Source organism: Kogia breviceps, chromosome 11, assembly GCF_026419965.1.
Source record: "Kogia breviceps isolate mKogBre1 chromosome 11, mKogBre1 haplotype 1, whole genome shotgun sequence".
Classification (NCBI taxonomy): Eukaryota; Metazoa; Chordata; class Mammalia; order Artiodactyla; family Physeteridae; genus Kogia; species Kogia breviceps.
Genome location: NC_081320.1, coordinates 27,437,579 through 27,462,226, shown reverse-complemented (window position 1 = coordinate 27,462,226; position 24,648 = coordinate 27,437,579).

The window sequence follows — 24,648 nt, the reverse complement described above, 5'->3', positions numbered from 1 at the left end:
GCTGGCTGCGAATGCAGAGCTTAGCAGGAATTGACCCGCATGCTACGAATGTGATATCTGGATGATGCCACACAAAAGAATTCTGGCACTTGTTCTTCCCAACTGAGCTTAGCTGCATAACTTTTCTCCCCGCAGTGGCGAGCAGAAACATTGCTTGTTGGCAGGGGGGCACCGATTCACAGGCGCCGTAGAACCACCAACCTCTCCCAGAGAACAGAGATTTCCCATTCCGTGCGTGCCCTCTTCCAATGGAAAGGGTAGATTACTGTCTTTGAAGCACAGTCATGGCCCACAGCGCTGCAGGAGTGCCACCTCCAAAGTAAATGGGAACCTGCCCTCCCTCGAGTTGGTAAAGGCCGCACACCAGCCGTGAAGGCATTTCCCTGTGTGCAAAAGAACAACAGAGCACGGACAGTTTCCCTTCAGGAAAAGGGCTCTCTGTCTCCCCAAAGGAAAGACAAGGTCTCACAGGTAAGTGAGTATTAGAGACAGGCAGAAGGCTGTACTTGGCAGAGGCTACGGTACGAGCTTCCTCAAAGCAGCCTTGTCAAAGAGCATAGAAGCAGAGGCCGTCTCCAGCGGCATCTGCACGAGAGTCTATCCACAACAGGAACACCTTGAAGCTGGCTGCGAATGCAGAGCTTAGCAGGAAATGACCCGCATGCTACGAATGTGATATCTGGATGGTGCCCCGCAAAGGAATTCTGACACTTGTACATCCTAAGTGAGCTTAGGTGCACAATGTTTCTCCCCGCAGCGCCGAGCAGAAACACTGCTAGTGGGCAGGGGGGCACCTAATACACAGGCGCCGTAGAACCACCAACCTCTCCCAGAGAACAGAGATTTCCCATTCTGTGCGTGCCCTCTTCCAATGGAAAGGGTAGATTACTATCTTTGAAGCACAGTCATGGCCCACAGCGCTGCAGGAGTGCCACCTCCAACGTAAATGTGAACCTGCCCTCCCTCGAGTGGGTAAAGGCCGCACACCAGCCGGGAAGGCATTTCCCTGTGTGCAAAAGAAGAACAGAGCAAGGACAGTTTCCCTTCAGGAAAAGGGCTCTCTGTCTCTCCAAAGGAAAGACAAGGTCTCACAGGTAAGTGAGTATTTGAGAGAGGCAGAAGGCTGTACTTGGCAGAGGCTACGGTAAGAGCTTCCTCAAAGCAGCCTTGTCAAAGAGCATAGAAGCAGAGGCCGTCTCCAGCGGCATCTGCACGAGAGTCTATCCACAACAGGAACACCTTGAAGCTGGCTGCGAATGCAGAGCTTAGCAGGAAATGACCCGCATGCTACGAATGTGGTATCTGGATGGTGCCACACAAAGGAATTCTGGCACTTGTTCTTCCCAACTGAGCTTAGCTGCATAACGTTTCTCCTCGCAGTGGCGAGCAGAAACATTGCTTGTTGGCAGGGGGGCACCAGATACACAGGCGCCGTAGAACCACCAACCTCTCCCAGAGAACAGAGATTTCCCATTCCGTGCGTGCCCTCTTCCAATGGAAAGGGTAGATTACTGTCTTTGAAGCACAGTCATGGCCCACAGCGCTGCAGGAGTGCCACCTCCAAAGTAAATGGGAACCTGCCCTCCCTCGAGTGGGTAAAGGCCGCACACCAGCCGTGAAGGCATTTCCCTGTGTGCAAAAGAAAAACAGAGCACGGACAGTTTCCCTTCAGGAAAAGGGCTCTCTGTCTCTCCAAAGGAAAGACAAGGTCTCACAGGTAAGTGAGTATTTGAGAGAGGCAGAAGGCTGTACTTGGCAGAGGCTACGGTAAGAGCTTCCTCAAAGCAGCCTTGTCAAAGAGCATAGAAGCAGAGGCCGTCTCCAGCGGCATCTGCACGAGAGTCTATCCACAACAGGAACACCTTGAAGGTGGCTGCGAATGCAGAGCTTAGCAGGAAATGACCCAAATGCTACGAATGTGATATCTGGATGGTGCCCCACAAAGGAATTCTGGCCCTTGTTCTTCCCAACTGAGCTTAGCTGCATAACGTTTCTCCCCGCAGTGGCGAGCAGAAACATTGCTAGTGGGCAGGGGGGCACCAAATACACAGGCGCAGTAGCACCACCAACCTCTCCCAGAGAACAGAGATTTCCCATTCCGTGCGTGCCCTCTTCCAATGGAAAGGGTAGATTACTGTCTTTGAAGCACAGTCATGGCCCACAGCGCTGCAGGAGTGCCACCTCCAAAGTAAATGGGAACCTGCTCTCCCTCGAGTGGGTAATGGGCGCACACCAGCCGTGAACGCACTTCCCTGTGTGCAAAAGAAGAACAGAGCACGGACAGATTTCCTTCAGGAAAAGGGCTCTCTGTCTCTCCAAGGGAAAGACAAGGTCTCACAGGTAAGTGAGTATTTGAGAGAGGCAGAAGGCTGTACTTGGCAGAGGCTACGGTAAGAGCTTCCTCAAAGCAGCCTTGTCAAAGAGCATAGAAGCAGAGGCCGTCTCCAGCGGCATCTGCACGAGAGTCTATCCACAACAGGAACACCTTGAAGCTGGCTGCGAATGCAGAGCTTAGCAGGAAATCACCCGCATGCTACGAATGTGATATCTGGATGGTGCCCCACAAAGGAATTCTGGCACTTGTTCTTCCCAACTGAGCTTAGCTGCATAACGTTTCTCCCCGCAGTGACGAGCAGAAACATTGCTAGTGGGCAGTGGGGCACCAAATACACAGGCGCAGTAGCACCACCAACCTCTCCCAGAGAACAGAGATTTCCCATTCTGTGCGTGCCCTCTTCCAATGGAAAGGGTAGATTACTGTCTTTGAAGCACAGTCATGGCCCACAGCGCTGCAGGAGTGCCACCTCCAAAGTAAATGGGAACCTGCCCTCCCTCGAGTGGGTAAAGCCCGCACACCAGCCGTGAAGGCATTTCCCTGTGTGCAAAAGAAGAACAGAGTACGGACAGTTTCCCTTCAGGAAAAGGGCTCTCTGTCTCCCCAAAGGAAAGACAAGGTCTCACAGGTAAGTGAGTATTTGAGAGAGGCAGAAGGCTGTACTTGGCAGAGGATACGGTACGAGCTTCCTCAAAGCAGCCTTGTCAAAGAGCATAGAAGCAGAGGCCGTCTCCAGCGGCATCTGCACGAGAGTCTATCCACAACAGGAACACCTTGAAGCTGGCTGCGAATTCAGAGCTTAGCAGGAAATGACCCGCATGCTACGAATGTGATATCTGGATGGTGCCCCGCAAAGGAATTCTGACACTTGTACATCCTAAGTGAGCTTAGCTGCACAACGTTTCTCCCCGCAGCGCCGAGCAGAAACACTGCTAGTGGGCAGGGGGGCACCTAATACACAGGCGCCGTAGAACCACCAACCTCTCCCAGAGAACAGAGATTTCCCATTCTGTGCGTGCCCTCTTCCAATGGAAAGGGTAGATTACTATCTTTGAAGCACAGTCATGGCCCACAGCGCTGCAGGAGTGCCACCTCCAAAGTAAATGGGAACCTGCCCTCCCACGAGTGGGTAAAGGCCGCACACCAGCCGTGAAGGCATTTCCCTGTGTGCAAAAGAAGAACAGAGCAAGGACAGTTTCCCTTCAGGAAAAGGGCTCTCTGTCTCTCCAAAGGAAAGACAAGGTCTCACAGGTAAGTGAGTATTTGAGAGAGGCAGAAGGCTGTACTTGGCAGAGGCTACGGTAAGAGCTTCCTCAAAGCAGCCTTGTCAAAGAGCATAGAAGCAGAGTCCGTCTCCAGCGGCATTTGCATGAGAGTCTATCCACAACAGGAACACCTTGAAGGTGGCTGCGAATGCAGAGCTTAGCAGGAAATGACCCGCATGCTACGAATGTGATTTCTGGATGGTGCACCACAAAGGAATTCTGGCACTTGTTCTTCCCAACTGAGCTTAGCTGCATAACGTTTCTCCCCGCAGTGGCAAGCAGAAACATTGCTAGTGGGCAGGGGGGCACCAAATACACAGGCGCAGTAGCACCACCAACCTCTCCCAGAGAACAGAGATTTCCCATTCCGTGCGTGCCCTCTTCCAATGGAAAGGGTAGATTACTGTCTTTGAAGCACAGTCATGGCCCACAGCGCTGCAGGAGTGCCACCTCCAAAGTAAAAGGGAACCTGCACTCCCTCGAGTGGGTAATGGGCGCACACCAGCCGTGAACGCACTTCCCTGTGTGCAAAAGAAGAACAGAGCACGGACAGATTTCCTTCAGGAAAAGGGCTCTCTGTCTCTCTAAAGGAAAGACAAGGTCTCACAGGTAAGTGAGTAGTTGAGAGAGGCAGAAAGCTGTACTTGGCAGAGGCTACGGTAAGAGCTTCCTCAAAGCAGCCTTGTCAAAGAGCATAGAAGCAGAGGCCGTCTCCAGCGGCATCTGCACAAGAGTCTATCCACAACAGGAACACCTTGAAGCTGGCTGTGAATGCAGAGCTTAGCAGGAAATGACCCGCATGGTACGAATGTGATATCTGGATGGTGCCCCGCAAAGGAATTCTGACACTTGTACATCCTAAGTGAGCTTAGCTGAACAATCGTTCTCCCCACAGTGCCGAGCAGAAACATTGCTAGTGGGCAGGGGGGCACCAAATACACAGGAGCCGTAGAACCACCAACCTCTCCCAGAGAACAGAGATTTCCCATTCCGTGCGTGCCCTCTTCCAATGGAAAGGGTAGATTACTGTCTTTGAAGCACAGTCATGGCCCACAGCGCTGCAGGATTGCCACCTCCAACGTAAATGTGAACCTGCCCTCCCTCGAGAGGGTAAAGGCCGCACACCAGCCGGGAAGGCATTTCCCTGTGTGCAAAAGAAGAACAGAGCAAGGACAGTTTCCCTTCAGGAAAAGGGCTCTCTGTCTCTCCAAAGGAAAGACAAGGTCTCACAGGTAAGTGAGTATTTGAGAGAGGCAGAAGGCTGTACTTGGCAGAGGCTACGGTACGAGCTTCCTCAAAGCAGCCTTGTCAAAGAGCATAGAAGCAGAGGCCGTCTCCAGCGGCATCTGCACGAGAGTCTATCCACAACAGGAACACCTTGAAGGTGGCTGCGAATGCAGAGCTTAGCAGGAAATGACCCAAATGCTACGAATGTGATTTCTCTATGGTGCACCACAAAGGAATTCTGGCACTTGTTCTTCCCAACTGAGCTTAGCTGCATAACGTTTCTCCACGCAGTGGCGAGCAGAAACATTGCTAGTGGGCAGGGGTGCACCAAATACACAGGCGCAGTAGCACCACCAACCTCTCCCAGAGAACAGAGATTTCCCATTCCGTGCGTGCCCTCTTCCAATGGAAAGGGTAGATTACTGTCTTTGAAGCACAGTCATGGCCCACAGCGCTGCAGGAGTGCCACCTCCAAAGTAAATGGGAACCTGCTCTCCCTCGAGTGGGTAATGGGCGCACACCAGCCGTGAACGCACTTCCCTGTGTGCAAAAGAAGAACAGAGCACGGACAGATTTCCTTCAGGAAAAGGGCTCTCTGTCTCTCCAAAGGAAAGACAAGGTCTCACAGGTAAGTGAGTATTTGAGAGAGGCAGAAGGCTGTACTTGGCAGAGGCTACAGTAAGAGCTTCCTCAAAGCAGCCTTGTCAAAGAGCATAGAAGCAGAGGCCGTCTCCAGCGGCATCTGCACGAGAGTCTATCCACAACAGGAACACCTTGAAGCTGGCTGCGAATGCAGAGCTTAGCAGGAAAGGACCCGCATGCTACGAATGTGATATCTGGATGGTGCCCCACAAAGGAATTCTGGCACTTGTTCTTCCCAACTGAGCTTAGTTGCATAACGTTTCTCCCCGCAGTGGCGAGCAGAAACATTGCTAGTGGGCAGGGGGGCACCAAATACACAGGCGCAGTAGAACCACCAACCTCTCGCAGAGAACAGAGATTTCCCATTCCGTGCGTGCACTCATCCAATGGAAAGGGTAGATTACTGTCTTTGAAGGACAGTCATGGCCCACAGCGCTTCAGGAGTGCCATCTCCAAAGTAAATGGAAACTGCCCTCCCTCCAGTGGGTAAAGGCCGCACACCAGCCGTGAAGGCATTTCCCTGTGTGCAAAAGAAGAACAGAGCACGGACAGTTTCCCTTCAGGAAAAGGGCTCTCTGTCTCTCCAAAGGAAAGACAAGGTCTCACAGGTAAGTGAGTATTTGAGAGAGGCAGAAGGCTGTACTTGGCAGAGGCTACGGTAAGAGCTTCCTCAAAGCAGCCTTGTCAAAGAGCATAGAAGCAGAGGCCGTCTCCAGCAGCATCTGCACGAGAGTCTATCCACAACAGGAACACGTTGAAGCTGGCTGCGAATGCAGAGCTTAGCAGGAAATCACCCGCATGCTACGAATGTGATATCTGGATGGTGCCCCACAAAGGAATTCTGGCACTTGTTCTTCCCAACTGAGCTTAGCTGCATAACGTTTCTCCCCGCAGTGGCGAGCAGAAACATTGCTAGTGGGCAGGGGGGCACCAAATACACAGGCGCCGTAGAACCACCAACCTCTCCCAGAGAACAGAGATTTCCCATTCCGTGCGTGCCCTCTTCCAATGGAAAGGGTAGATTACTGTCTTTGAAGCACAGTCATGGCCCACAGCGCTGCAGGAGTGCCACCTCCAAAGTAAATGGGAACCTGCACTCCCTCGAGTGGGTAATGGGCGCACAACAGCCGGGAAGGCACTTCCCTGTGTGCAAAAGAAGAACAGAGCACGGACAGTTTCCCTTCAGGAAAAGGGCTCTCTGTCTCTCCAAAGGAAAGACAAGGTCTCACAGGTAAGTGAGTATTTGAGAGAGGCAGAAGGCTGTACTTGGCAGAGGCTACGGTAAGAGCTTCCTCAAAGCAGCCTTGTCAAAGAGCATAGAAGCAGAGGCCGTCTCCAGCGGCATCTGCACAAGAGTCTATCCACAACAGGAACACCTTGAAGCTGGCTGCGAATGCAGAGCTTAGCAGGAATTGACCCGCATGCTACGAATGTGATATCTGGATGATGCCACACAAAAGAATTCTGGCACTTGTTCTTCCCAACTGAGCTTAGCTGCATAACTTTTCTCCCCGCAGTGGCGAGCAGAAACATTGCTTGTTGGCAGGGGGGCACCGATTCACAGGCGCCGTAGAACCACCAACCTCTCCCAGAGAACAGAGATTTCCCATTCCGTGCGTGCCCTCTTCCAATGGAAAGGGTAGATTACTGTCTTTGAAGCACAGTCATGGCCCACAGCGCTGCAGGAGTGCCACCTCCAAAGTAAATGGGAACCTGCCCTCCCTCGAGTTGGTAAAGGCCGCACACCAGCCGTGAAGGCATTTCCCTGTGTGCAAAAGAACAACAGAGCACGGACAGTTTCCCTTCAGGAAAAGGGCTCTCTGTCTCCCCAAAGGAAAGACAAGGTCTCACAGGTAAGTGAGTATTAGAGACAGGCAGAAGGCTGTACTTGGCAGAGGCTACGGTACGAGCTTCCTCAAAGCAGCCTTGTCAAAGAGCATAGAAGCAGAGGCCGTCTCCAGCGGCATCTGCACGAGAGTCTATCCACAACAGGAACACCTTGAAGCTGGCTGCGAATGCAGAGCTTAGCAGGAAATGACCCGCATGCTACGAATGTGATATCTGGATGGTGCCCCGCAAAGGAATTCTGACACTTGTACATCCTAAGTGAGCTTAGGTGCACAATGTTTCTCCCCGCAGCGCCGAGCAGAAACACTGCTAGTGGGCAGGGGGGCACCTAATACACAGGCGCCGTAGAACCACCAACCTCTCCCAGAGAACAGAGATTTCCCATTCTGTGCGTGCCCTCTTCCAATGGAAAGGGTAGATTACTATCTTTGAAGCACAGTCATGGCCCACAGCGCTGCAGGAGTGCCACCTCCAACGTAAATGTGAACCTGCCCTCCCTCGAGTGGGTAAAGGCCGCACACCAGCCGGGAAGGCATTTCCCTGTGTGCAAAAGAAGAACAGAGCAAGGACAGTTTCCCTTCAGGAAAAGGGCTCTCTGTCTCTCCAAAGGAAAGACAAGGTCTCACAGGTAAGTGAGTATTTGAGAGAGGCAGAAGGCTGTACTTGGCAGAGGCTACGGTAAGAGCTTCCTCAAAGCAGCCTTGTCAAAGAGCATAGAAGCAGAGGCCGTCTCCAGCGGCATCTGCACGAGAGTCTATCCACAACAGGAACACCTTGAAGCTGGCTGCGAATGCAGAGCTTAGCAGGAAATGACCCGCATGCTACGAATGTGGTATCTGGATGGTGCCACACAAAGGAATTCTGGCACTTGTTCTTCCCAACTGAGCTTAGCTGCATAACGTTTCTCCTCGCAGTGGCGAGCAGAAACATTGCTTGTTGGCAGGGGGGCACCAGATACACAGGCGCCGTAGAACCACCAACCTCTCCCAGAGAACAGAGATTTCCCATTCCGTGCGTGCCCTCTTCCAATGGAAAGGGTAGATTACTGTCTTTGAAGCACAGTCATGGCCCACAGCGCTGCAGGAGTGCCACCTCCAAAGTAAATGGGAACCTGCCCTCCCTCGAGTGGGTAAAGGCCGCACACCAGCCGTGAAGGCATTTCCCTGTGTGCAAAAGAAAAACAGAGCACGGACAGTTTCCCTTCAGGAAAAGGGCTCTCTGTCTCTCCAAAGGAAAGACAAGGTCTCACAGGTAAGTGAGTATTTGAGAGAGGCAGAAGGCTGTACTTGGCAGAGGCTACGGTAAGAGCTTCCTCAAAGCAGCCTTGTCAAAGAGCATAGAAGCAGAGGCCGTCTCCAGCGGCATCTGCACGAGAGTCTATCCACAACAGGAACACCTTGAAGGTGGCTGCGAATGCAGAGCTTAGCAGGAAATGACCCAAATGCTACGAATGTGATATCTGGATGGTGCCCCACAAAGGAATTCTGGCCCTTGTTCTTCCCAACTGAGCTTAGCTGCATAACGTTTCTCCCCGCAGTGGCGAGCAGAAACATTGCTAGTGGGCAGGGGGGCACCAAATACACAGGCGCAGTAGCACCACCAACCTCTCCCAGAGAACAGAGATTTCCCATTCCGTGCGTGCCCTCTTCCAATGGAAAGGGTAGATTACTGTCTTTGAAGCACAGTCATGGCCCACAGCGCTGCAGGAGTGCCACCTCCAAAGTAAATGGGAACCTGCTCTCCCTCGAGTGGGTAATGGGCGCACACCAGCCGTGAACGCACTTCCCTGTGTGCAAAAGAAGAACAGAGCACGGACAGATTTCCTTCAGGAAAAGGGCTCTCTGTCTCTCCAAGGGAAAGACAAGGTCTCACAGGTAAGTGAGTATTTGAGAGAGGCAGAAGGCTGTACTTGGCAGAGGCTACGGTAAGAGCTTCCTCAAAGCAGCCTTGTCAAAGAGCATAGAAGCAGAGGCCGTCTCCAGCGGCATCTGCACGAGAGTCTATCCACAACAGGAACACCTTGAAGCTGGCTGCGAATGCAGAGCTTAGCAGGAAATCACCCGCATGCTACGAATGTGATATCTGGATGGTGCCCCACAAAGGAATTCTGGCACTTGTTCTTCCCAACTGAGCTTAGCTGCATAACGTTTCTCCCCGCAGTGACGAGCAGAAACATTGCTAGTGGGCAGTGGGGCACCAAATACACAGGCGCAGTAGCACCACCAACCTCTCCCAGAGAACAGAGATTTCCCATTCTGTGCGTGCCCTCTTCCAATGGAAAGGGTAGATTACTGTCTTTGAAGCACAGTCATGGCCCACAGCGCTGCAGGAGTGCCACCTCCAAAGTAAATGGGAACCTGCCCTCCCTCGAGTGGGTAAAGCCCGCACACCAGCCGTGAAGGCATTTCCCTGTGTGCAAAAGAAGAACAGAGTACGGACAGTTTCCCTTCAGGAAAAGGGCTCTCTGTCTCCCCAAAGGAAAGACAAGGTCTCACAGGTAAGTGAGTATTTGAGAGAGGCAGAAGGCTGTACTTGGCAGAGGATACGGTACGAGCTTCCTCAAAGCAGCCTTGTCAAAGAGCATAGAAGCAGAGGCCGTCTCCAGCGGCATCTGCACGAGAGTCTATCCACAACAGGAACACCTTGAAGCTGGCTGCGAATTCAGAGCTTAGCAGGAAATGACCCGCATGCTACGAATGTGATATCTGGATGGTGCCCCGCAAAGGAATTCTGACACTTGTACATCCTAAGTGAGCTTAGCTGCACAACGTTTCTCCCCGCAGCGCCGAGCAGAAACACTGCTAGTGGGCAGGGGGGCACCTAATACACAGGCGCCGTAGAACCACCAACCTCTCCCAGAGAACAGAGATTTCCCATTCTGTGCGTGCCCTCTTCCAATGGAAAGGGTAGATTACTATCTTTGAAGCACAGTCATGGCCCACAGCGCTGCAGGAGTGCCACCTCCAAAGTAAATGGGAACCTGCCCTCCCACGAGTGGGTAAAGGCCGCACACCAGCCGTGAAGGCATTTCCCTGTGTGCAAAAGAAGAACAGAGCAAGGACAGTTTCCCTTCAGGAAAAGGGCTCTCTGTCTCTCCAAAGGAAAGACAAGGTCTCACAGGTAAGTGAGTATTTGAGAGAGGCAGAAGGCTGTACTTGGCAGAGGCTACGGTAAGAGCTTCCTCAAAGCAGCCTTGTCAAAGAGCATAGAAGCAGAGTCCGTCTCCAGCGGCATTTGCATGAGAGTCTATCCACAACAGGAACACCTTGAAGGTGGCTGCGAATGCAGAGCTTAGCAGGAAATGACCCGCATGCTACGAATGTGATTTCTGGATGGTGCACCACAAAGGAATTCTGGCACTTGTTCTTCCCAACTGAGCTTAGCTGCATAACGTTTCTCCCCGCAGTGGCAAGCAGAAACATTGCTAGTGGGCAGGGGGGCACCAAATACACAGGCGCAGTAGCACCACCAACCTCTCCCAGAGAACAGAGATTTCCCATTCCGTGCGTGCCCTCTTCCAATGGAAAGGGTAGATTACTGTCTTTGAAGCACAGTCATGGCCCACAGCGCTGCAGGAGTGCCACCTCCAAAGTAAAAGGGAACCTGCACTCCCTCGAGTGGGTAATGGGCGCACACCAGCCGTGAACGCACTTCCCTGTGTGCAAAAGAAGAACAGAGCACGGACAGATTTCCTTCAGGAAAAGGGCTCTCTGTCTCTCTAAAGGAAAGACAAGGTCTCACAGGTAAGTGAGTAGTTGAGAGAGGCAGAAAGCTGTACTTGGCAGAGGCTACGGTAAGAGCTTCCTCAAAGCAGCCTTGTCAAAGAGCATAGAAGCAGAGGCCGTCTCCAGCGGCATCTGCACAAGAGTCTATCCACAACAGGAACACCTTGAAGCTGGCTGTGAATGCAGAGCTTAGCAGGAAATGACCCGCATGGTACGAATGTGATATCTGGATGGTGCCCCGCAAAGGAATTCTGACACTTGTACATCCTAAGTGAGCTTAGCTGAACAATCGTTCTCCCCACAGTGCCGAGCAGAAACATTGCTAGTGGGCAGGGGGGCACCAAATACACAGGAGCCGTAGAACCACCAACCTCTCCCAGAGAACAGAGATTTCCCATTCCGTGCGTGCCCTCTTCCAATGGAAAGGGTAGATTACTGTCTTTGAAGCACAGTCATGGCCCACAGCGCTGCAGGATTGCCACCTCCAACGTAAATGTGAACCTGCCCTCCCTCGAGAGGGTAAAGGCCGCACACCAGCCGGGAAGGCATTTCCCTGTGTGCAAAAGAAGAACAGAGCAAGGACAGTTTCCCTTCAGGAAAAGGGCTCTCTGTCTCTCCAAAGGAAAGCCAAGGTCTCACAGGTAAGTGAGTATTTGGGAGAGGCAGAAGGCTGTACTTGGCAGAGGCTACGGTAAGAGCTTCCTCAAAGCAGCCGTGTCAAAGAGCATAGAAGCAGAGGCCGTCTCCAGCGGCATCAGCACGAGAGTCTATCCACAACAGGAACACCTTGAAGCTGGCTGCGAATGCAGAGCTTAGCAGGAAATGACCCGAATGCTACGAATGTGGTATCTGGATGGTGCCACACAAAGGAATTCTGGCACTTGTTCTTCCCAACTGAGCTTAGCTGCATAACGTTTCTCCCCGCAGTGGCGAGCAGAAACATTGCTTGTTTGCAGGGGGGCACCAGATACACAGGCGCCGTAGAACCACCAACCTCTCCCAGAGAACAGAGATTTCCCATTCTGTGCGTGCCCTCTTCCAATGGAAAGGGTAGATTACTGTCTTTGAAGCACAGTTATGGCCCACAGCGCTGCAGGAGTGCCACCTCCAAAGTAAATGGGAACCTGCCCTCCCTCGAGTGGGTAATGGGCACACACCAGCCGTGAAGGCATTTCCCTGTGTGCAAAAGAAGAACAGAGCACGGACAGTTTCCCTTCAGGAAAAGGGATCTCTGTCTCTCCAAAGGAAAGACAAGGACTCACAGGTAAGTGAGTATTTGAGAGAGGCAGAAGGCTGTGCTTGGCAGAGGCTACGGTAAGAGCTTCCTCAAAGCAGCCTTGTCAAAGAGCATAGAAGCAGAGTCCGTCTCCAGCGGCATTTGCACGAGAGTCTATCCACAACAGGAACACCTTGAAGGGGGCTGCGAATGCAGAGCTTAGCAGGAAATGACCCGCATGCTACGAATGTGATTTCTGGATGGTGCACCACAAAGGAATTCTGGCACTTGTTCTTCCCAACTGAGCTTAGCTGCATAACGTTTCTCCCCGCAGTGGCGAGCAGAAACATTGCTAGTGGGCAGGGGGGCACCAAATACACAGGCGCAGTAGCACCACCAACCTCTCACAGAGAACAGAGATTTCCCATTCCGTGCGTGCCCTCTTCCAATGGAAAGGATAGATTACTGTCTTTGAAGCACAGTCATGGCCCACAGCGCTGCAGGAGTGCCACCGCCAAAGTAAATGGGAACCTGCACGCCCTCGAGTGGGTAATGGGCGCACACCAGCCGTGAACTCACTTCCCTGTGTGCAAGAGAAGAACAGAGCACGGACAGTTTTCCTTCAGGAAAAGGGCTCTCTGTCTCTCCAAAGGAAAGACAAGGTCTCACAGGTAAGTTAGTATTTGAGAGAGGCAGAAAGCTGTACTTGGCAGAGGCTACGGTAAGAGCTTCCTCAAAGCAGCCTTGTCAAAGAGCATAGAAGCAGAGGCAGTCTCCAGCGGCATCTGCACAAGAGTCTATCCACAACAGGAACACCTTGAAGCTGGCTGCGAATACAGAGCTTAGCAGGAAATGACCCGCATGCTACGAATGTGATATCTGGATGGTGCCCCACAAAGGAATTCTGGCACTTGTTCTTCCCAACTGAGCTTAGCTGCATAACGTTTCTCCCCGCAGTGGCGAGCAGAAACATTGCTAGTTGGCAGGGGTCACCAAATACACAGGCGCAGTAGCACCATCAACCTCTACCAGAGAACAGAGATTTCCCATTCCGTGTGTGCCCTCTTCCAATGGAAATGGGAGATTACTGTCTTTGAAGCACAGTCATGGCCCACAGCGCTGCAGGAGTGCCACCTCCAAAGTAAATGGGAACCTGCCCTCCCTCGAGTGGGTAATAGGCGCACAACAGCCGGGAAGGCACTTCCCTGTGTGCAAAAGAAGAACAGAGCACGGACAGTTTCCCTTCAGGAAAAGGGCTCTCTGTCTCTCCAAAGGAAAGACAAGGTCTCACAGGTAAGTGAGTATTTGAGAGAGGCAGAAGGCTGTACTTGGCAGAGGCTACGGTAAGAGCTTCCTCAAAGCAGCCTTGTCAAAGAGCATAGAAGCAGAGTCCGTCTCCAGCGGCATTTGCACGAGAGTCTATCCACAACAGGAACACCTTGAAGGTGGCTGCGAATGCAGAGCTTAGCAGGAAATGACCCGCATGCTACGAATGTGATTTCTGGATGGTGCACTACAAAGGAATTCTGGCACTTGTTCTTCCCAACTGAGCTTAGCTGCATAACGTTTCTCCCCGCAGTGGCGAGCAGAAACATTCCTAGTTGGCAGGGGGGCACCAAATACACAGGCGCAGTAGCACCACCAACCTCTCCCAGAGAACAGAGATTTCCCATTCCGTGCGTGCCCTCTTCCAATGGAAAGGGTAGATTACTGTCTTTGAAGCACAGTCATGGCCCACAGCCCTGCAGGAGTGCCACCTCCAAAGTAAATGGGAACCTGCACTCCCTCGAGTGGGTAATGGGCGCACACCAGCCGTGAACGCACTTCCCTGTGTGCAAAAGAAGAACAGAGCACGGACAGTTTTCCTTCAGGAAAGGGCTCTCTGTCTCTCCAAAGGAAAGACAAGGTCTCACAGGTAAGTGAGTACTTGAGAGAGGCAGAAGGCTGTACTTGGCAGAGGCTACGGTAAGAGCTTCCTCAAAGCAGCCTTGTCAAAGAGCATAGAAGCAGAGGCCCTCTCCAGCGGCATCTGCACAAGAGTCTATCCACAACAGGAACACCTTGAAGCTGGCTGCGAATGCAGAGCTTAGCAGGAAAGGACCCGCATGCTACGAATGTGATATCTGGATGGTGCCCCACAAAGGAATTCTGGCACTTGTTCTTCCCAACTGAGCTTAGCTGCATAACGTTTCTCCCCGCAGTGGCGAGCAGAAACATTGCTAGTGGGCAGGGGGGCACCAAATACACAGGCGCAGTAGCACCACCAACCTCTCCCAGAGAACAGAGATTTCCCATTCCGTGCGTGCCCCCTTCCAATGGAAAGGGTAGATTACTGTCTTTGAAGCACAGTCATGGCCCACAGCGCTGCAGGAGTGCCACCTCCAAACTAAGTGGGAACCTGCCCTCCCTCGAGTGGGTAAAGGCCGCACACCAGACGTGATGGCATTTCCCTGTGTGCAAAAGAAGAACAGAGCAAGGACACTTTCCCTTCAGGAAAAGGGCTCTCTGTCTCTCCAAAGGAAAGACAAGGTCTCACAGGTAAGTGAGTATTTGAGAGAGGCAGAAGGCTGTACTTGGCAGAGGCTACGGTAAGAGCTTCCTCAAAGCAGCCTTGTCAAAGAGCATAGAAGCAGAGTCCGTCTCCAGCGGCATTTGCACGAGAGTCTATCCACAACAGGAACACCTTGAAGGTGGCTGCGAATGCAGAGCTTAGCAGGAAATGACCCGCATGCTACGAATGTGATTTCTGGATGGTGCACTACAAAGGAATTCTGGCACTTGTTCTTCCCAACTGAGCTTAGCTGCATAACGTTTCTCCCCGCAGTGGCGAGCAGAAACATTGCTAGTGGGCAGGGGGGCACCAAATACACAGGCGCAGTAGCACCACCAACCTCTCCCAGAGAACAGAGATTTCCCATTCCGTGCGTGCCCTCTTCCAATGGAAAGGGTAGATTACTGTCTTTGAAGCACAGTCATGGCCCACAGCGCTGCAGGAGTGCCACCTCCAAAGTAAATGGGAACCTGCACTCCCTCGAGTGGTTAATGGGCGCACACCAGCCGTGAACGCACTTCACTGTGTGCAAAAGAAGAACAGAGCACGGACAGTTTTCCTTCAGGAAAGGGCTCTCTGTCTCTCCAAAGGAAAGACAAGGTCTCACAGGTAAGTGAGTATTTGAGAGAGGCAGAAGGCTGTACTTGGCAGAGGCTACGGTAAGAGCTTCCTCAAAGCAGCCTTGTCAAAGAGCATAGAAGCAGAGGCCCTCTCCAGCGGCATCTGCACAAGAGTCTATCCACAACAGGAACACCTTGAAGCTGGCTGCGAATGCAGAGCTTAGGAGGAAAGGACCCGCATGCTACGAATGTGATATCTGGATGGTGCCCCACAAAGGAATTCTGGCACTTGTTCTTCCCAACTGAGCTTAGCTGCATAACGTTTCTCCCCGCAGTGGCGAGCAGAAACATTGCTAGTGGGCAGGGGGGCACCAAATACACAGGCGCAGTAACACCACCAACCTCTCCCAGAGAACAGAGATTTCCCATTCCGTGCGTGCCCTCTTCTAATGGAAAGGGTAGATTACTGTCTTTGAAGCACAGTCATGGCCCACAGCGCTGCAGGAGTGCCACCTCCAAAGTAAATGGGAACCTGCCCTCCCTCGAGTGGGTAAAGGCCGCACACCAGCCGTGAAGGCATTTCCCTGTGTGCAAAAGAAGAACAGAGCACGGACAGTTTCCCTTCAGGAAAAGGGCTCTCTGTCTCTCCAAAGGAAAGACAAGGTCTCACACGGAAGTGAGTATTTGAGAGAGCAGAAAGCTGTACTTGGCAGAGGCTACGGTAAGAGCTTCATCAAAGCAGCCTTGTCAAAGAGCATAGAAGCAGAGTCCGTCTCCAGCGGCATTTGCACGAGAGTCTATCCACAACAGGAACACCTTGAAGGTGGCTGCGAATGCAGAGCTTAGCAGGAATTGACCCGCATGCTACGAATGTGATATCTGGATGGTGCCCCGCAAAGGAATTCTGACACTTGTACATCCTAAGTGAGCTTAGCTGCACAATGTTTCTCCCCGCAGCGCCGGGCAGAAACAATGCTAGTGGGCAGGGGGGCACCTAATACACAGGCGCCGTAGAACCACCAACCTCTCCCAGAGAACAGAGATTTCCCATTCCGTGCGTGCCCTCTTCCAATGGAAAGGGTAGATTACTGTCTTTGAAGCACAGTCATGGCCCACAGCGCTGCAGGAGTGCCACCTCCAAAGTAAATGGGAACCTGCCCTCCCTCGAGGGGGTAAAGGCCGCACACCAGCCGTGAAGGCATTTCCCTGTGTGCAAAAGAAGAACAGAGCAAGGACACTTTCCCTTCAGGAAAAGGGCTCTCTGTCTCTCCAAAGGAAAGACAAGGTCTCACAGGTAAGTGAGTATTTGAGAGAGGCAGAAGTCTGTACTTGGCAGAGGCTATGGTAAGAGCTTCCTCAAAGCAGCCTTGTCAAAGAGCATAGAAGCAGAGGCCGTCTCCAGCGGCATCTGCACGAGAGTCTATCCACAACAGGAACACCTTGAAGGTGGCTGCGAATGCAGAGCTTCCAGGAAATGACCCGCATGGTACGAATGTGGTATCTGGATGGTGCACCACAAAGGAATTCTGGCACTTGTTCTTCCCAACTGAGCTTAGCTGCATAACGTTTCTCCCCGCAGTGGCGAGCAGAAACATTGCTAGTGGGCAGGGGGGCACCAAATACACAGGCGCAGTAGCACCACCAACCTCTCCCAGAGAACAGAGATTTCCCATTCCGTGCGTGCCCTCTTCCAATGGAAAGGGTAGATTACTGTCTTTGAAGCACAGTCATGGCCCACAGCGCTGCAGGAGTGCCACCTCCAAAGTAAATGGGAACCTGCACTCCCTCGAGTGGGTAATGGGCGCACACCAGCCATGAACGCACATCCCTGTGTGCAAAAGAAGAACAGAGCACGGACAGTTTTCCTTCAGGAAAAGGGCTCTCTGTCTCTCCAAAGGAAAGACAAGGTCTCACAGGTAAGTGAGTATTTGAGAGAGGCAGAAGGCTGTACTTGGCAGAGGCTACGGTAAGAGCTTCCTCAAAGCAGCCTTGTCAAAGAGCATAGAAGCAGAGTCCGTCTCCAGCGGCATTTGCACGAGAGTCTATCCACAACAGGAACACCTTGAAGGTGGCTGCGAATGCAGAGCTTAGCAGGAAATGACCCGCATGCTACAAATGTGATTTCTGGATGGTGCCCCGCAAAGGAATTCTGACACTTGTACATCCTAAGTGAGCTTAGCTGCACAATGTTTCTCCCCGCAGTGCCGTGCAGAAACACTGCTAGTTGGCAGGGGGGCACCTAATACACAGGCGCCGTAGAACCACCAACCTCTCCCAGAGAACAGAGATTTCCCATTGCGTGCGTGCCCTCTTCCAATGGAAAGGGTAGATTACTGTCTTTGAAGCACAGTCATGGCCCACAGCGCTGCAGGAGTGCCACCTCCAAAGTACATGGGAACCTGCCCTCCCTCGACTGGGTAATGGGCGCACAACAGCCGGGAAGGCACTTCCCTGTGTGCAAAAGAAGAACAGAGAACGGACAGTTTCCCTTCAGGAAAAGGGCTCTCTGTCTCTCCAAAGGAAAGACAAGGTCTCACAGGTAAGTGAGTATTTGAGAGAGGCAGAAGGCTGTACTTGGCAGAGGCTACGGTAAGAGCTTCCTCAAAGCAGCCTTGTCAAAGAGCATAGAAGCAGAGTCCGTCTCCAGCGACATTTGCTCGAGAGTCTATCCACAACAGGAACACCTTGAAGGTGGCTGCGAATGCAGAGCTTAGCAGGAAATGACCCGCATGCTACGAATGTGATTTCTGGATGGTGCACCACAAAGGAATTCTGGCCCTTGTTCTTCCCAACTGAGCTTAGCTGCATAAGGTTTCTCCCCGCAGTGGCGAGCAGAAACATTGCTAGTGGGCAGGGGGGCACCAAATACACAGGCGCAGTAGCACCACCAACCTCTCCCAGAGAACAGAGATTTCCCATTCCGTGCGTGCCCTCTTCCAATGGAAAGGGTAGATTACTGTCTTTGAAGCACAGTCATGGCCCACAGCGCTGCAGGAGTGCCACCTCCAAAGTAAATGGGAACCTGCCCTCCCTCGAGTGGGTAATGGGCACACACCAGCCGTGAAGGCATTTCCCTGTGTGCAAAAGAAGAACAGAGCACGGACAGTTTCCCTTCAGGAAAAGGGCTCTCTGTCTCTCCAAAGGAAAGACAAGGTCTCACAGGTAAGTGAGTATTTGAGAGAGGCAGAAGGCTGTACTTGGCAGAGGCTACGGTAAGAGCTTCCTCAAAGCAGCCTTGTCAAAGAGCATAGAAGCAGAGGCCGTCTCCAGCGGCATCTGCACGAGAGTCTATCCACAACAGGAACACCTTGAAGCTGGCAGAGAATGCAGAGCTTAGCAGGAAAGGACCCGCATGCTACGAATGTGATATCTGGATGATGCCGCACACAGGAATTCTGGCACTTGTTCTTCCCAACTGAGCTTAGTTGCATAACGTTTCTCCCCGCAGTGGCGAGCAGAAACATTGCTAGTGGGCAGGGGGGCACCAAATACACAGGCGCAGTAGCACCACAAACCTCTCCCAGAGAACAGAGATTTCCCATTCCGTGCGTGCCCTCTTCCAATGGAAAGGGTAGATTACTGTCTTTGAAGCACAGTCATGGCCCACAGCGCTGCAGGAGTGCCACCTCCAAAGTAAATGGGAACCTGCACTCCCTCGAGTGGGTAATGGGCGCACACCAGCCGTGAACGCACTTCCCTGTGTGCAAAAGAAGAACAGAGCACGGACAGTTTTCCTTCAGGAAAAGGGCTCTCTGTCTCTCCAAAGGAAAGACAAGGTCTCACAGGTAAGTGAGTATTTGAGAGAGGCAGAAAGCTGTACTTTGCAGAGGCTACGGTAAGAGCTTCCTCAAAGCAGCCTTTTCAAAGAGCATAGAAGCAAAGGCCGTCTCCAGCGGCATCTGCACAAGAGTCTATCCACAACTGGAACACCTTGAAGCTGGCTGCGAATGCAGAGCTTAGCAGGAAATGACCCGCATGCTACGAATGTGATATCTGGATGGTGCCCCACAAAGTAATTCTGGCACTTGTTCTTCCCAACTGAGCTTAGCTGCATAACGTTCCTCCCCGCAGTGGCGAGCAGAAACATTGCTAGTTGGCAGGGGTCACCAAATACACAGGCGCAGTAGCATCACCAACCTCTACCAGAGAACAGAGATTTCCCATTCCGTGCGTGCCCTCTTCCAATGGAAAGGGTAGATTACTGTCTTTGAAGCACAGTCATGGCCCACAGCGCTGCAGGAGTGCCACCTCCAAAGTAAATGGGAACCTGCCCTCCCTCGAGTGGGTAATGGGCGCACAACAGCCGGGAAGGCACTTCCCTGTGTGCAAAAGAAGAACAGAGCACGGACAGTTTCCCTTCAGGAAAAGGGCTCTCTGTCTCTCCAAAGGAAAGACAAGGTCTCACAGGTAAGTGAGTATTTGAGAGAGGCAGAAGGCTGTACTTGGCAGAGGCTACGGTAAGAGCTTCCTCAAAGCAGCCTTGTCAAAGAGCATAGAAGCAGAGTCCGTCTCCAGCGGCATTTGCACGAGAGTCTATCCACAACAGGAACACCTTGAAGGTGGCTGCGAATGCAGAGCTTAGCAGGAAATGACCCGCATGCTACGAATGTGATTTCTGGATGGTGCACCACAAAGGAATTCTGGCCCTTGTTCTTCCCAACTGAGCTTAGCTGCATAACGTTTCTCCCCGCAGTGGCGAGCAGAAACATTGCTAGTGGGCAGGGGCGCACCAAATACACAGGCGCAGTAGCACCACCAACCTCTCCCAGAGAACAGAGATTTCCCATTCCGTGCATGCCCTCTTCCAATGGAAAGGGTAGATTACTGTGTTTGAAGCACAGTCATGGCCCACAGCGCTGCAGGAGTGCCACCTCCAAAGTAAATGGGAACCTGCCCTCCCTCGAGTGGGTAAAGGACGCACACCAGCCGTGAAGGCATTTCCCTGTGTGCAAAAGAAGAACAGAGCACGGACAGTTTCCCTTCAGGAAAAGGGCTCTCTGTCTCTCCAAAGGAAAGACAAGGTCTCACAGGTAAGTCAGTATTTGAGAGAGGCAGAAGGCTGTACTTGGCAGAGGCTACGGTAAGAGCTTCCTCAAAGCAGCCTTGTCAAAGAGCATAGAAGCAGAGGCCGTCTCCAGCGGCATCTGCATGAGAGTCTATCCACAACAGGAACACTTTGAAACTGGCAGAGAATGCAGAGCTTAGCAGGAAACGACCCGCATGCTATGAATGTGATATCTGGATGATGCCGCACAAAGGAATTCTGGCACTTGTTCTTCCCAACTGAGCTTAGCTGCATAACGTTTCTCCCCGCAGTGGCGAGCAGAAACATTGCTAGTGGGCAGGGGTCACCAAATACACAGGCGCAGTAGCACCACCAACCTCTCCCAGAGAACAGAGATTTCCCATTCCGTGCGTGCCCTCTTCCAATGGAAAGGGTAGATTACTGTCTTTGAAGCACAGTCATGGCCCACAGCGCTGCAGGAGTGCCACCTCCAAAGTAAATGGGAACCTGCCCTCCCTCGAGTGGGTAAAGGCCGCACACCAGCCGTGAAGGCATTTCCCTGTGTGCAAAAGAAGAACAGAGCACGGACAGTTTCCCTTCAGGAAAAGGGCTCTCTGTCTCTCCAAAGGAAAGACAAGGTCTCACAGGTAAGTGAGTATTTGAGAGAGGCAGAAGGCTGTACTTGGCCGAGGCTACGGTACGAGCTTCCTCAAAGCAGCCTTGTCAAAGAGCATAGAAGCAGAGGCCGTCTCCAGCGGCATCTGCACGAGAGTCTATCCACAACAGGAACACCTTGAAGCTGGCTGCGAATGCAGAGCTTAGCAGGAAAGGACCCGCATGCTACGAATGTGATATCTGGATGGTGCCCCGCAAAGGAATTCTGACAATTGTACATCCTAAGTGAGCTTAGCTGCACAATGTTTCTCCCCGCAGCGCCGAGCAGAAACACTGCTAGTGGGCAGGGGGGCACCTAATACACAGGCGCCGTAGAACCACCAACCTCTCCCAGAGAACAGAGATTTCCCATTCCGTGCGTGCCCTCTTCCAATGGAAAGGGTAGATTACTGTCTTTGAAGCACAGTCATGGCCCACAGCGCTGCAGGAGTGCCACCTCCAAAGTAAATGGGAACCTGCACTCCCTCGAGTGGGTAATGGGCGCACACCAGCCGTGAACGCACTTCCCTGTGTGCAAAAGAAGAACAGAGCACGGACAGTTTTCCTTCAGGAAAAGGGCTCTCTGTCTCTCCAAAGGAAAGACAAGGTCTCACAGGTAAGTGAGTATTTGAGAGAGGCAGAAAGCTGTACTTGGCAGAGGCTACGGTAAGAGCTTCCTCAAAGCAGCCTTGTCAAAGAGCATAGAAGCAGAGGCCGTCTCCAGCGGCATCTGCACAAGAGTCTATCCACAACAGGAACACCTTGAAGCTGGCTGCGAATACAGAGCTTAGCAGGAAATGACCCGCATGCTACGAATGTGATTTCTGGATGGTGCACCACAAAGTAATTCTGGCCCTTGTTCTTCCCAACTGAGCTTAGCTGCATAACGTTTCTCCCCGCAGTGGCGAGCAGAAACATTGCTAGTGGGCAGGGGGGCACCAAATACACAGGCGCAGTAGCACCACCAACCTCTCCCAGAGAACAGAGATTTCCCATTCCGTGCGTGCCCTCTTCCAATGGAAAGGGTAGATTACTGTCTTTGAAGCACAGTCATGGCCCACAGCGCTGCAGGAGTGCCACCTCCAAAGTAAATGGGAACCTGCCCTCCCTCGAGTGGGTAAAGTCCGCACAGCAGCCGTGAAGGCATTTCCCTGTGTGCAAAAGAAGAACAGAGCACGGAACAGTTTCCCTTCAGGAAAAGGGCTCTCTGTCTCTCCAAAGGAAAGACAAGGTCTCACAAGTAAGTGAGTATTTGAGAGAGGCAGAAGGCTGTACATGGCAGAGGCTACGGTAAGAGCTTCCTCAAAGCAGCCTTGTCAAAGAGCATAGAAGCAGAGGCCCTCTCCAGCGGCATCTGCACAAGAGTCTATCCACAACAGGAACACCTTGAAGCTGGCTGCGAATGCAGAGCTTAGGAGGAAAGGACCCGCATGCTACGAATGTGATATCTGGATGGTGCCCCACAAAGGAATTCTGGCACTTGTTCTTCCCAACTGAGCTTAGCTGCATAACGTTTCTCCCCACAGTGGCGAGCAGAAAGATTGCTAGTGGGCAGGGGGGCAACAAATACACAGGCGCAGTAGCACCACCAACCTCTCCCAGAGAACAGAGATTTCCCATTCCGTGCGTGCCCTCTTCTAATGGAAAGGGTAGATTACTGTCTTTGAAGCACAGTCATGGCCCACAGCGCTGCAGGAGTGCCACCTCCAAAGTAAATGGGAACCTGCCCTCCCTCGAGTGGGTAAAGGCCGCACACCAGCCGTGAAGGCATTTCCCTGTGTGCAAAAGAAGAACAGAGCACGGACAGTTTCCCTTCAGGAAAAGGGCTCTCTGTCTCTCCAAAGGAAAGACAAGGTCTCACAGGTAAGTGAGTATTTGAGAGAGGCAGAAGGCTGTACTTGGCAGAGGCTACGGTAAGAGCTTCCTCAAAGCAGCCTTGTCAAAGAGCATAGAAGCAGAGGCCGTCTCCAGCGGCATCTGCCGGAGAGTCTATCCACAACAGGAACACCTTGAAGCTGGCAGAGAATGCAGAGCTTAGCAGGAAATGACCCGCATGCTACGAATGTGGTATCTGGATGGTGCACCACAAAGGAATTCTGGCACTTGTTCTTCCCCACTGAGCTTAGCTGCATAACGTTTCTCCCCGCAGTGGCGAGCAGAAACATTGCTAGTGGGCAGTGGGGCACAAAATACAAAGGCGCAGTAGCACCACCAACCTCTCCCAGAGAACAGAGATTTCCCATTCCGTGCGTGCCCTCTTCCAATGGAAAGGGTAGATTACTGTCTTTGAAGCACAGTCATGGCCCACAGCGCTGCAGGAGTGCCACCTCCAAAGTAAATGGGAACCTGCCCTCCCTCGAGTGGGTAAAGGCCGCACACCAGCCGTGAAGGCATTTCCCTGTGTGCAAAAGAAGAACAGAGCAAGGACAGTTTCCCTTCAGGAAAAGGGCTCTCTGTCTCTCCAAAGGAAAGACAAGGTCTCACAGGTAAGTGAGTATTTGAGAGAGGCAGAAAGCTGTACTTGGCAGAGGCTACGGTAAGAGCTTCCTAAAAGCAGCCTTGTCAAAGAGCATAGAAGCAGAGGCCGTCTCCAGCGGCATCTGCACAAGAGTCTATCCACAACAGGAACACGTTGAAGCTGGCTGCGAATGCAGAGCTTAGCAGGAAATGACCCGCATGCTACGAATGTGATATCTGGATGGTGCCCCACAAAGGAATTCTGGCACATGTTCTTCCCAACTGAGCTTAGCTGCATAACGTTTCTCCCCGCAGTGGCGAGCAGAAACATTGCTAGTTGGCAGGAGTCACCAAATACACAGGCGCAGTAGCATCACCAACCTCTACCAGAGAACAGAGATTTCCCTTTCCGTGTGTGCCGTCTTCCAATGGAAAGGGTAGATTACTGTCTTTGAAGCACAGTCATGGCCCACAGCGCTGCAGGAGTGCCACCTCCAAAGTAAATGGGAACCTGCCCTCCCTCGAGTGAGTAATGGGCGCACAACAGCCGGGAAGGCACTTCCCTGTGTGCAAAAGAAGAACAGAGCACGGACAGTTTCCCTTCAGGAAAAGGGCTCTCTGTCTCTCCAAAGGAAAGACAAGGTCTCACAGGTAAGTGAGTATTTGAGAGAGGCAGAAGGCTGTACTTGGCAGAGGCTACGGTAAGAGCTTCCTCAAAGCAGCCTTGTCAAAGAGCATAGAAGCAGAGTCCGTCTCCAGCGGCATTTGCACGAGAGTCTATCCACAACAGGAACACCTTGAAGGTGGCTGCGAATGCAGAGCTTAGCAGGAAATGACCCGCATGCTACGAATGTGATTTCTGGATGGTGCACCACAAAGGAATTCTGGCCCTTGTTCTTCCCAACTGAGCTTAGCTGCATAACGTTTCTCCCCGCAGCGCCGAGCAGAAACACTGCTAGTGGGTAGGGGGTCACCTAATACACAGGCGCCGTAGAAGCACCAACCTCTCCCAGAGAACAGAGATTTCCCATTGCGTGCGTGCCCTCTTCCAATGGAAAGGGTAGATTACTGTCTTTGAAGCACAGTCATGGCCCACAGCGCTGCAGGAGTGCCACCTCCAAAGTAAATGGGAACCTGCCCTCCCTCGAGTGGGTAAAGGCCGC